The sequence below is a fragment of the Arachis duranensis genome, chromosome 7 (assembly GCF_000817695.3).
Source record: "Arachis duranensis cultivar V14167 chromosome 7, aradu.V14167.gnm2.J7QH, whole genome shotgun sequence".
In the NCBI taxonomy this organism is placed as follows: Eukaryota; Viridiplantae; Streptophyta; class Magnoliopsida; order Fabales; family Fabaceae; genus Arachis; species Arachis duranensis.
The window spans coordinates 15082208-15091896 of NC_029778.3; the positions used below are offsets into that span (position 1 = coordinate 15082208).

The window sequence follows — 9689 nt, forward strand, 5'->3', positions numbered from 1 at the left end:
TTATTATTTAATTATTTTTATAATTAATATAATATCATTATAAAATAGTGAGATTTTTTTCTATATATTATGAAAATAGAAATAGATTAAAAAAATTATAGTGGGTCAAATTTATATCAATTATAAAAAAACGGCGTAAAAGTGATAGAGTTGTCACAGAAAACTACTAATAAATATATCAATTAAACTACATGAACAAGAGAGTCAAAAAATTTGCAGGACTTTGGATCAATTAATAAGAGACTTAGTTGAAAATTACCTGTTCACATAATACTACTCTGATAAAATACTAAAATCATACCGCACTTTATCCAACCAACTAAGAAGTAACTAAGATTAATTGAAAAATGAGTAAATAATCAAAATATATGTTTTGATATTTAAAGATTCGCATAATCCAACAAGAAATTTCACTAAAGAATTAAAATTGGGGCACCTGATTATGATTGAAAGCCATTTGTCACGGTAAATTTTTAGAAGGTTAGATTTAATAGTGTTTGTATAGTTTTCTGGAGTGTTTGAGAATACTCTAGATGGTTCTGGAACGTTCTAAAATGTCTTAGAAGTTCCTGGAATACCCTAGAAGATTCTAGAAGACTTTAGAAGATCATAGAATATTCTAGAAGAGTGTGGATTGATATAAAAATATGAAGAGTTGTATGGAACAATCTAGAAGTATTTAGAAAGTAGTGGTAGGATAGATATCTATAAAGAAGGTTCTAGATGATTAATCTAGACCATTGATTAGATTTAATCCTAACCATCCATTGAGGAGGTGGATGGCTATAAATAGGAGGTAAGAGTTAGTGTGAGGGTGTGTGAATCATTTGTAACCACACTTAAGTAATAAAGTGTTCTTTCCACCAAGCTTCCTTTTTCTTGTGTTCTCTTGTGTTATTAGCTTTCTTGCTAAGTATTGAGGGTTAGGCTGACTTGGTCTTAACTCAAGAGGTTGAGTAAGTCCGAGTGCCGGCACAGTAGCGTTGGAGTGTGTCCAAGGCCGTGACAACTTGGTATCCAAGTAAGGTTCGAGAGGGAGCACAAGTGGTTTGTGAGAATGGCTTCTAATATCACCATGGAGCATGTTGAGTCTCAAAGGGGAAGGGATACTATTCCTTCTCAATGGGGAGGCAAGAAGGTACGTTCTTCAAGTGAGCCTAGAGGTAAGGACTCTAACTTCTTAGAAGAAAGAGTTTCTATGTTAGAAAATGTTCTATCCTCTATGGATGAGCGCTTCCAAAGGATAGAACATGACAAGGAGACCCTCAAGGCTCACGTGTTGGGAGAATTAGATGCTTTCAAAGAAATCATGCTCCAAATCGAAGAGAAGCTTGAGAATTCCTTGAAGCTATTTGAGGAAGTTCGAGTTTGGTTCGAGGAGGCAAAATCTCGACCAACCATTATAAGGGAGATGACAAAGATTGATCTCCCAAAGCCAAAGGAATTCAAGGGCGTGAGGGACGCTCGAGAGGTGGAGAACTAAATATGGTAAATGGAGAGGTACTTCGAAGGCCAAGGGGTGGTCGAAGAAGCAATAAAGGTACGTACTGCAGCTCTCTACCTTTCTGATAATGCTACTTTATGGTGGAGGAGAAAGTGGGAAGATATGAAGAAGGGTACTTACAACATAGCCACATGAGAAGATTTCAAAAGGGAATTAAAGAGACAATTCTTCCCTGAGAATGTGGTTTATGAAGCAAGGAAGAAGTTGAGGGAGTTGAAGCACAAGAGTACGATTAGCGACTATGTAAAGGAGTTCACTACTCTCACACTTTAAATCCCCAACTTAGCATCAGAGGATGCATTGTTCTTCTTCATTGATGGACTCCAACCTTGGGCAAAGCAAGAACTACAAAGAAGGAATGTTAAGGATGTCGATGAGGCCATCGTGGTGGCCGAATCACTCACTGAGTATCATAGGGGAGACTCTAAACCCAAGTATTCTTCCAAGCCTAGTTCTACTAAAAGTGGGGGAGACAAGGGGAAGAGTTTCTCAACCAAGAAGGAGGGAAAATACTCTTCAAAGAAAGAGTACGAGGAAAAGAAGAAGGCTTTCGTACTTAAAGGAGGATGCTTCGTGTGCAAGGGACCACACCAAATGAAGGACTGTCCCAAGTTAGGGACTCTGGCATCTATCGCCGAGGAACGAGAGAAAGGCTCAATCACAAGTGACTGAATGTGTTGGATCTGTCCAACTCATGAATGCTGTGAAGGGAAAGGAGACAAACCCTATAGAAAAGAAATGCTTGATGTATGTCAAAGCCTTTATCAATGAAAAACCTGTCATGGCTATGATCGACACTGGTGCTACACACAACTTCATCACGCTTGATGAAGTAAAGAGGCTTGGGTTGAAGATCACCGAAACGAATGGTTGGTTCAAACCCGTGAACACCAAGGGTGAACCCCTTAAGGGAGTANTATGCAACTCAAGAAAGGGTTCAAGAAGGGAGAGATTACATATTTGGCTCTATTACAAGAGGAGTCAACATCTGAAAGAGAAGACGTTCCTCCCAAAATCAAGGAAGTCCTTGAAGAAAATAAGAATGTGATGCCTCCCGAGTTGCCAAAATAATTACCACCTAGGAGGAAGGTGGACCACAAGATTGAATTGGAGTCAGGAGCAAAGCCGCCCGCCTCAACACCTTATAGGATGGCACCGCCAGAACTTGAAGAGTTGAAGAAGCAATTCAAGGATTTGCTAGATGCTGGATTCATCCGTCCATTGAAGGCACTTTATGGCGCACCCGTCTTGTTCCAAAAGAAGCATGATGGTTCATTGAGACTATGCATCGACTATCGAGCACTGAACAAGGTAACCATCAAGAACAAATACCCCATTCCTTGGATAACCGATTTGTTTGATCAACTTGGTAGAGCCAAGTGGTTCTCAAAGCTATATTTGAGGTCAGGATATCACCAAGTGAGAATTGCTGATGGTGATGAGCCTAAGACCACGTGTGTCACGAGGTATGGATCGTATGAGTGGTTGGTAATGCCTTTTGGCTTGACCAATGCTCCTGCGACCTTTTGTACCTTGATGAACGAGATCTTTCGACCTTACCTTGATCGGTTTGTAGTGGTCTACTTGGATGACATTGTTGTCTATAGTAATACTTTGGAGGAACATGTAGAACACTTACGAACCGTGTTCAAGATCTTGCAAGAGAATAACCTATATGTGAAGAAGGAAAAGTGTTCCTTTGTAAGGGACGAAGTCCACTTCTTGGGACACATCATTAAAGGTGGAACTCTCTGCATGGATCAAGGAAAGGTGAAGGCTATCAAAGAGTGGGAGCCGCCAAACAAGGTATCTGAATTGAGGTCATTCCTTGGGTTGGCCAATTACTATCGGAGGTTTATCAAGGGATACTCTGCCAAGGCTGCACCATTAACTGATCTTCTCAAGAACAATCACACTTGGGAATGGTTAAAGGAGTATCAAAGGCCTTTGAGAGTCGCAAGTTGAATGATACAGAGAGGCGATACACCATCCAAGAGAAGGAGATGACCGCGGTAGTGCATTGTTTGAGAACTTGGCGTCATTACTTGCTTGGTTCACACTTTATCGTCAAGACAGACAATGTGGCTACAAGCTACTTCCAAACTCAAAAGAAGTTGAGCCCCAAACAAGCTAGGTGGCAGGACTTCTTGGCTGAGTTTGATTTTGAGTTTGAATACAAGTCAGGCAAGACTAATGTGGTAGCAGATGTGCTGAGTCGCAAGGCTGAATTGGCGGCCATTTCTATGGTTGAAGGAGATATTGTGCACACCATCAAGGAAGGGTTGCATCACGATCCATTAGCCAAGAAGTTGGTGGAGTTGGCTAGAGAAGGTAAGACCAAAAGATTTTGGCTAGAAAATGAACTTCTCTACACTAAAGGGAGAAGGCTATACGTCCCTAAATGGGAAAATCTAAGAAGAAAATTAGTAAGAGAATGCCACGACACCAAGTGGGCTGGTTACCAAGGTTAGCGAAGGACCTTGGCACTCATTGAATCTTCTTATTATTGGCCTCAGATGAGAGATGAAGTAGAGAGCTATGTGAAGACTTGTCTTGTGTGCCAACAAGATAAGATTGAAAACAAGACACCAAGCGGGTTGTTGGAACCTCTGCCTCCATCAGAGCGATCATGGGAAAGTGTCTCTCTAGATTTCATTTCTGCCTTACCGAAGTTTGAGGGGTTTGGATCTATTCTCGTGGTAGTGGATCGATTTTCGAAGTATGCTACCTTTATACCCGCCCCTACTGACTGCACTGCAGAGGAGGCAGCACGACTATTCTTCAAGAATGTGGTGAAATATTGGGGATTGCCTAAGAGCATCATTAGTGATTGAGATCCACGCTTCACAGGACGACTATGGACAGAGCTATTCAAACTCCTTGGGTCGGAGCTTCATTTTTCAACAAGCTTCCATCCTCAAACCGATGGGCAGACTGAGAGAGTGAATGCCTTACTCGAGTGTTACTTGAGGCATTTTGTAAGCGCTAATCAGAAAGATTGGACAAAACTCCTCGACGTTGCTCAGTTCTCATATAATTTGCAAAGGAGTGAGTCTACAGGGAAGAGTCCGTTCGAGATTGTGACTAGACAACAACCGCTTACACCTCACTCTCTTCCTTCCCCTTACTCAGGGAAGAGCCCTGGAGCTTATCATATGATTAAGTCTTGGGAAGAACAAGCAGATGTCACTCGTTCTTACCTCGACAAAGCTGCAAAGAGGATGAATAAATGGGCAGATAAGAAGTTGAGGCATGCAAGCTATAAAGTGGGAGACAAGGTAATGATCAAACTTCTTCCACAACAATTCAAAGCCTTTCGCAAGGTTCATAAAGGCTTAATCCGTAAATACGAAGGGTCATTTGAGATCATTGGACGTGTTGGGGAAGTTACTTATAAAGTACAACTCCCTCCCTCTATGAAGATCCACCCGGTCTTCCATGTGAGTATGCTTAAACCATATCACGAAGACCAAGGTGAACCGAGTAGAGGTGATTCGAGTCGTGCTCCGCCTGTGGTGATTAGATCCTTTGATAAAGAAATCGAAGAGATCTTAGCTAATCACGTCGTGCGACGAAGAGGAGTACCACCAAGTATCCAATACTTGATCAAGTGGAAAGGACTTCTGATAACTGAAGCTAGTTGGGAAGCTCGTGAAGATCTGTGGCAATTCCAAGAACACCTAGAGTGCTATCATGAACAGAACGCGACGAGGACGTCTGCGCATTAGGTGGGGGAGAATGTCACGGTAAATTTTTAGAAGGTTAGATTTAACAATGTTTGTATAGTTTTTTGGAATGTTTGAGAATACTCTAGATGGTTCTGGAACGTTCTAGAATGTCCTAGAAGTTCCTGGAATACCCTAGAAGATTCTAGAAGACTCTAGAAGATCATAGAATATTCTAGAAGAGTGTGGATTGATATAAAAGTATGAAGAGTTGTATGGAACAATCTAGAAGTATTTAGAAAGTAGTGGTAGGATAGATATTTATAAAGAAGGTTCTAGATGATTAATCTAGACCATTGATTAGATTTAATCCTAACCATCCATTGAGGAGGTTGATGGCTATAAATAGGAGGTAAAAGTTAGTGTGAGGGTGTGTGAATCATTTGTAACCACACTTAAGTAATAAAGTGTTCTTTCCACCAAGCTTCCTTTCTCTTGTATTCTCTTGTGTTATTAGCTTTCTTGCTAAGTATTGAGGGTTAGGCTGACTTGGTCTTAGCTCAAGAGGTTGAGTAAGTCCGAATGCCGACACGGTAGCATTGGAGTGTGTCCAAGACCGTGACACATTGGTGCAAATATACACACAAAAAATCTGAGGCATTTCATCAAACATCATGTGAATATAGATAGACATAAATGAGCTACAAAAGGGGCACATCCCTAAACGCTTTACATACTTCTATTTATTTAGTTTTTGTTTTTTCAACATATTGGTTTACTCCATTGAACGAAGCTACGACAATATTATTTATCACTTTAGTAACACCACTGGAAGAGCGCGCGTCACATTCAATCAATTAATTTAACATGCATAGCATATAATAATATGAATGTGATCGTTTGAGTATCCATATATTTTCATTTCTATTTTAATAATATTGTTTTTTTTAACACAAAGTCATATAAAGACAATAACAATAAATATTGATTTATTTATCAAGTATATTTTAATAGAAATTATCAAATTAAAGACAATGACTATATAAATTTTAAATGTATTGTCATGTAAATTTAATGACTATAAATATATTATCTGTAAATTATTTATTAGTTATATTTAATTTTAACTATTAAAACTAATTTAATTAATATAACTATATTCTCATATTTTTATATAAAAATCTTATTCTCATAATAAAAAAATTTAGTAGAATTTATTATTTTGTGTTATATTTTTAGTTATTAATCTAATATTTTTAGTTTAAAAATTTAATAATATACTATTAATTTATATTTTTAAATATTATTAACTAACTACTCACTAAAAACAATACATTATATTGATCTTTTAGTATTCTTCAGAGATTAAATATATAACATCCACGACCTTTTTTATTTTATAAAATGTGACGCTAACAATCTCTTATAAACATAAAATTTACTTAATATACTAAAACTGGGTTTTCCCTCCGCTACTAAAAGTGACGTGTCGATCTCTCATGCCTCCGTTTTCCCTCCAAAACGAATAAATTTTTTTTTCTATTCTAAATTATTTTATTGTAATTATATTATAATTAATACTAAATGAATAATATATAATTATACTAATTTAGCAACATATCTTCATTATAATTATATCAAATCAATATTTAATGCACTATTAAACTACTTATCAATTATCAATTTTTCATTATAATTGTATCAAATCAAAATTTAATGCACTATTAAACTACTTATCAATTATCAATTAAAAATACTTTTATTCATTTTAATGATAATAATAATATCAGTAATAGTAATACTAATAATAAAAAATCTTTGTTACCCGTGCTATGATGAAATTAATATATAATTATACTAATTTAGGAGCATATATTCATTATAATTGTATCAAATCAATATTTAATGCATTATTAAAGAATTACTTTAATAATAGGTAATTTACATATTTATTTTTGTTTTACTAAAGTCTATATATAGTGTTTTTCTGTGGTACATGAATCTAAATTTGAGAGTCAATTCATAATTTTATATTTAGTATTTTTTCTTTTTTATTACTTCATAGAATAAGAATGTATTCTCGTTTTTTATTGAAGTTGACTCTTTTAAGGTACAATTTATAATTTTTTATAATATTTTTCATATACTCATTTTATTATATTATTCTTTTAATAATTTTTTATTTGTTATTACTCTAAGTTATTCTTATCGTCTAATGTTCCAGTTGTAACACCCTCACTATCAGTAGTCACGCTTCCGGCTGCGCCACTCTGATAGCAAGGAGTATTACGACTACTTTACATACTAAATACTAAAATAGGAGCCTGTGACTCGACACTGTATCGCTGATTTCCTTGAAAACCGGAAGTAAACACTTTATCTTAATAAAAAAACAATCAGACATAGATTCATATACAAGACTCCTTACATAATAACTCATAATATAATATAGATATAAAACATACAAATCCTATCCCTCTTACAAATTTGTAATAACAAAGTCGAGGGAATAAAATAATCTAATTAATACAACAACATATCAACCAAACGCGGTATAACTCTTCTTAACGCTTCTTCATCCGGTTCCTGAAAAGGTAAAGCTGTAGGGGGGTGAGAACCTAACCACACGGTCTCACCACGGAGTTTCAAAGTTGTCATAAGAAGATATTCAATAAGAAAACTATTTTCAGATTCTGTGATTATCATTGTCTTATAAATACTTCTAAAATTCAATAGCTAATCGTTTAAAACCTTTTCAAAGAGGCAGTGTTTAACATTTTCAGAAATTCAAAGTCTTTCCTTTCTCATAAGCAAATCTCAATCAGAAACCAACCACACAATCAAACAACACAGTCATTAATTCAGCACCAAGATTCATTCTCAAATGTAGCACACCAGGATAAACACAGGCAAGGCAAACAAGGAAAGCACAAGTAGGTAGCAGTTACAGCAAGTAGTTCAAGTAGCAGTTAAGAACAGTTTAACAATTAGGCAAACCAAAACAAGTACACACCCAAGCAAAGCATATAAATGCATATGATGCATGCCTGTCCTATGGCTGATGAGGCTCATCTGTCGGTTATCCAGCCAACCCGACAAGTCTGAATTGTACTTAGACTGTCCCCCGACGTGCATCCCCAAGAGTCTATGCATAGCTTTTTCTCAAATAATCAATATTACTCAATGGGGGTAACATTCCCGGGAATTTATATAGTGCCCGGTCACACACTTACGTCGTAGGGTCAACAGAGTATCGAGTTTTCAACCTGGTACACGTGGTGGCAAGCCACGGCACTTAATCCAGGGAACCTCGTGTCTCAGATATTTCAAATTCATAAGCCTTGTGAATAATTCAAAGTTCACATCTCAACATTCTCAATATCATAATCATTCAACAATCGAAATTTCATTTCCAAGTTCATTTCAAAGCCACATTTCAAATAAAATCTTCATCATCCTCTTTTTCATTCTATTTATTAACAATCTCAATTCTAAAAAAAAATTCTTTCTTTGATAGACAAATCAATCTTAAAACGTATATTGCTTAAAAAAAACTAATTTTTTTTTATTACTTTAAATAAAACTTTCAATTTTATAAATTTCGGCAGCATCTCCTCTAAAACTTGGACACTGCCACCCTTTTCGGGTCCCATCCAAACATTTCTCAAACCTCTTCTCAACCATTTTCAAATCTCAAACATTTTCCAGAATTGAACCAGTTCCAATATCAAATTATTTTCAAATCAACCAATTCTAACAAATAAACCTCTTTTTAAAATCGAATCAGCTCAAATACTAAATCATTTATAAAGTCACTAACTCAAAATTAAACCACTTCCAAAGCCAATTCCTTTACATCATCAAAAATAGCTTCAAACCAAGAAAAGACATTTCTCATAATAATCAACTAAATAACCTTTCAAATTAATTTCTTTTCAGCAATCACAAACTACTCAAGCAGTCAAGCAATCAGTCATTCAGTCCAGCAAACAACCACATTTATAAGGCAATTATAATCATATGCATATATTCTCTCATATTAATATCTATTTATCACAACTCTGTAATATAAATTAGATTTTAAGAAAAACCCTACCTCGACTCATCGAAACCATAGCTTAAAATGCGTCAACGAAACCATTTCTCTTAACCCGAAACCAACAGCAACCGCAAACTCAGTCCCTGATCACTTCCGCAGCACTCACAGCAACTTAAGAGCGACATATGACGCTCAAAACACAACCCTACGTTACCAGAACCTCAGAGTTTATAACCAAACATAACAGAATACTACCACGGGTTTCCGAAACATAAATACTTACCAAACTAAGAAAATGAAACAGCGGCAATCGCTGAACCGGTTTGGCGGCAGCTCCGGCAGCCACCTCGAACGACAGCGACGACCAGAACTCCGACAACGGCGACGGCGGCAGATCTCGGTGGCGACAGAGGTGTTCTCCAGTGGCAGGACCCGGACAGAAGCTCCGGCAGCGGCGGATCTGGCGGCAACGGCTTCTCAA

General features: G+C 36.7%; 1 long non-coding RNA gene across 1 annotated transcript; it reads right to left on the reverse strand.

Moving 5' to 3' along the window:
• Positions 1-7518: 7518 nt before the first annotated feature.
• Positions 7519-9683, reverse strand: LOC107457978 (uncharacterized). The gene is made up of 3 exons (XR_001585937.3): positions 9492-9683; positions 9266-9413; positions 7519-7769 (listed from the first exon to the last, which is right to left on the reverse strand). It is a non-coding gene; the product is annotated as an uncharacterized LOC107457978 (long non-coding RNA).
• Between the last annotated feature and the right edge of the window lie 6 nt (positions 9684-9689).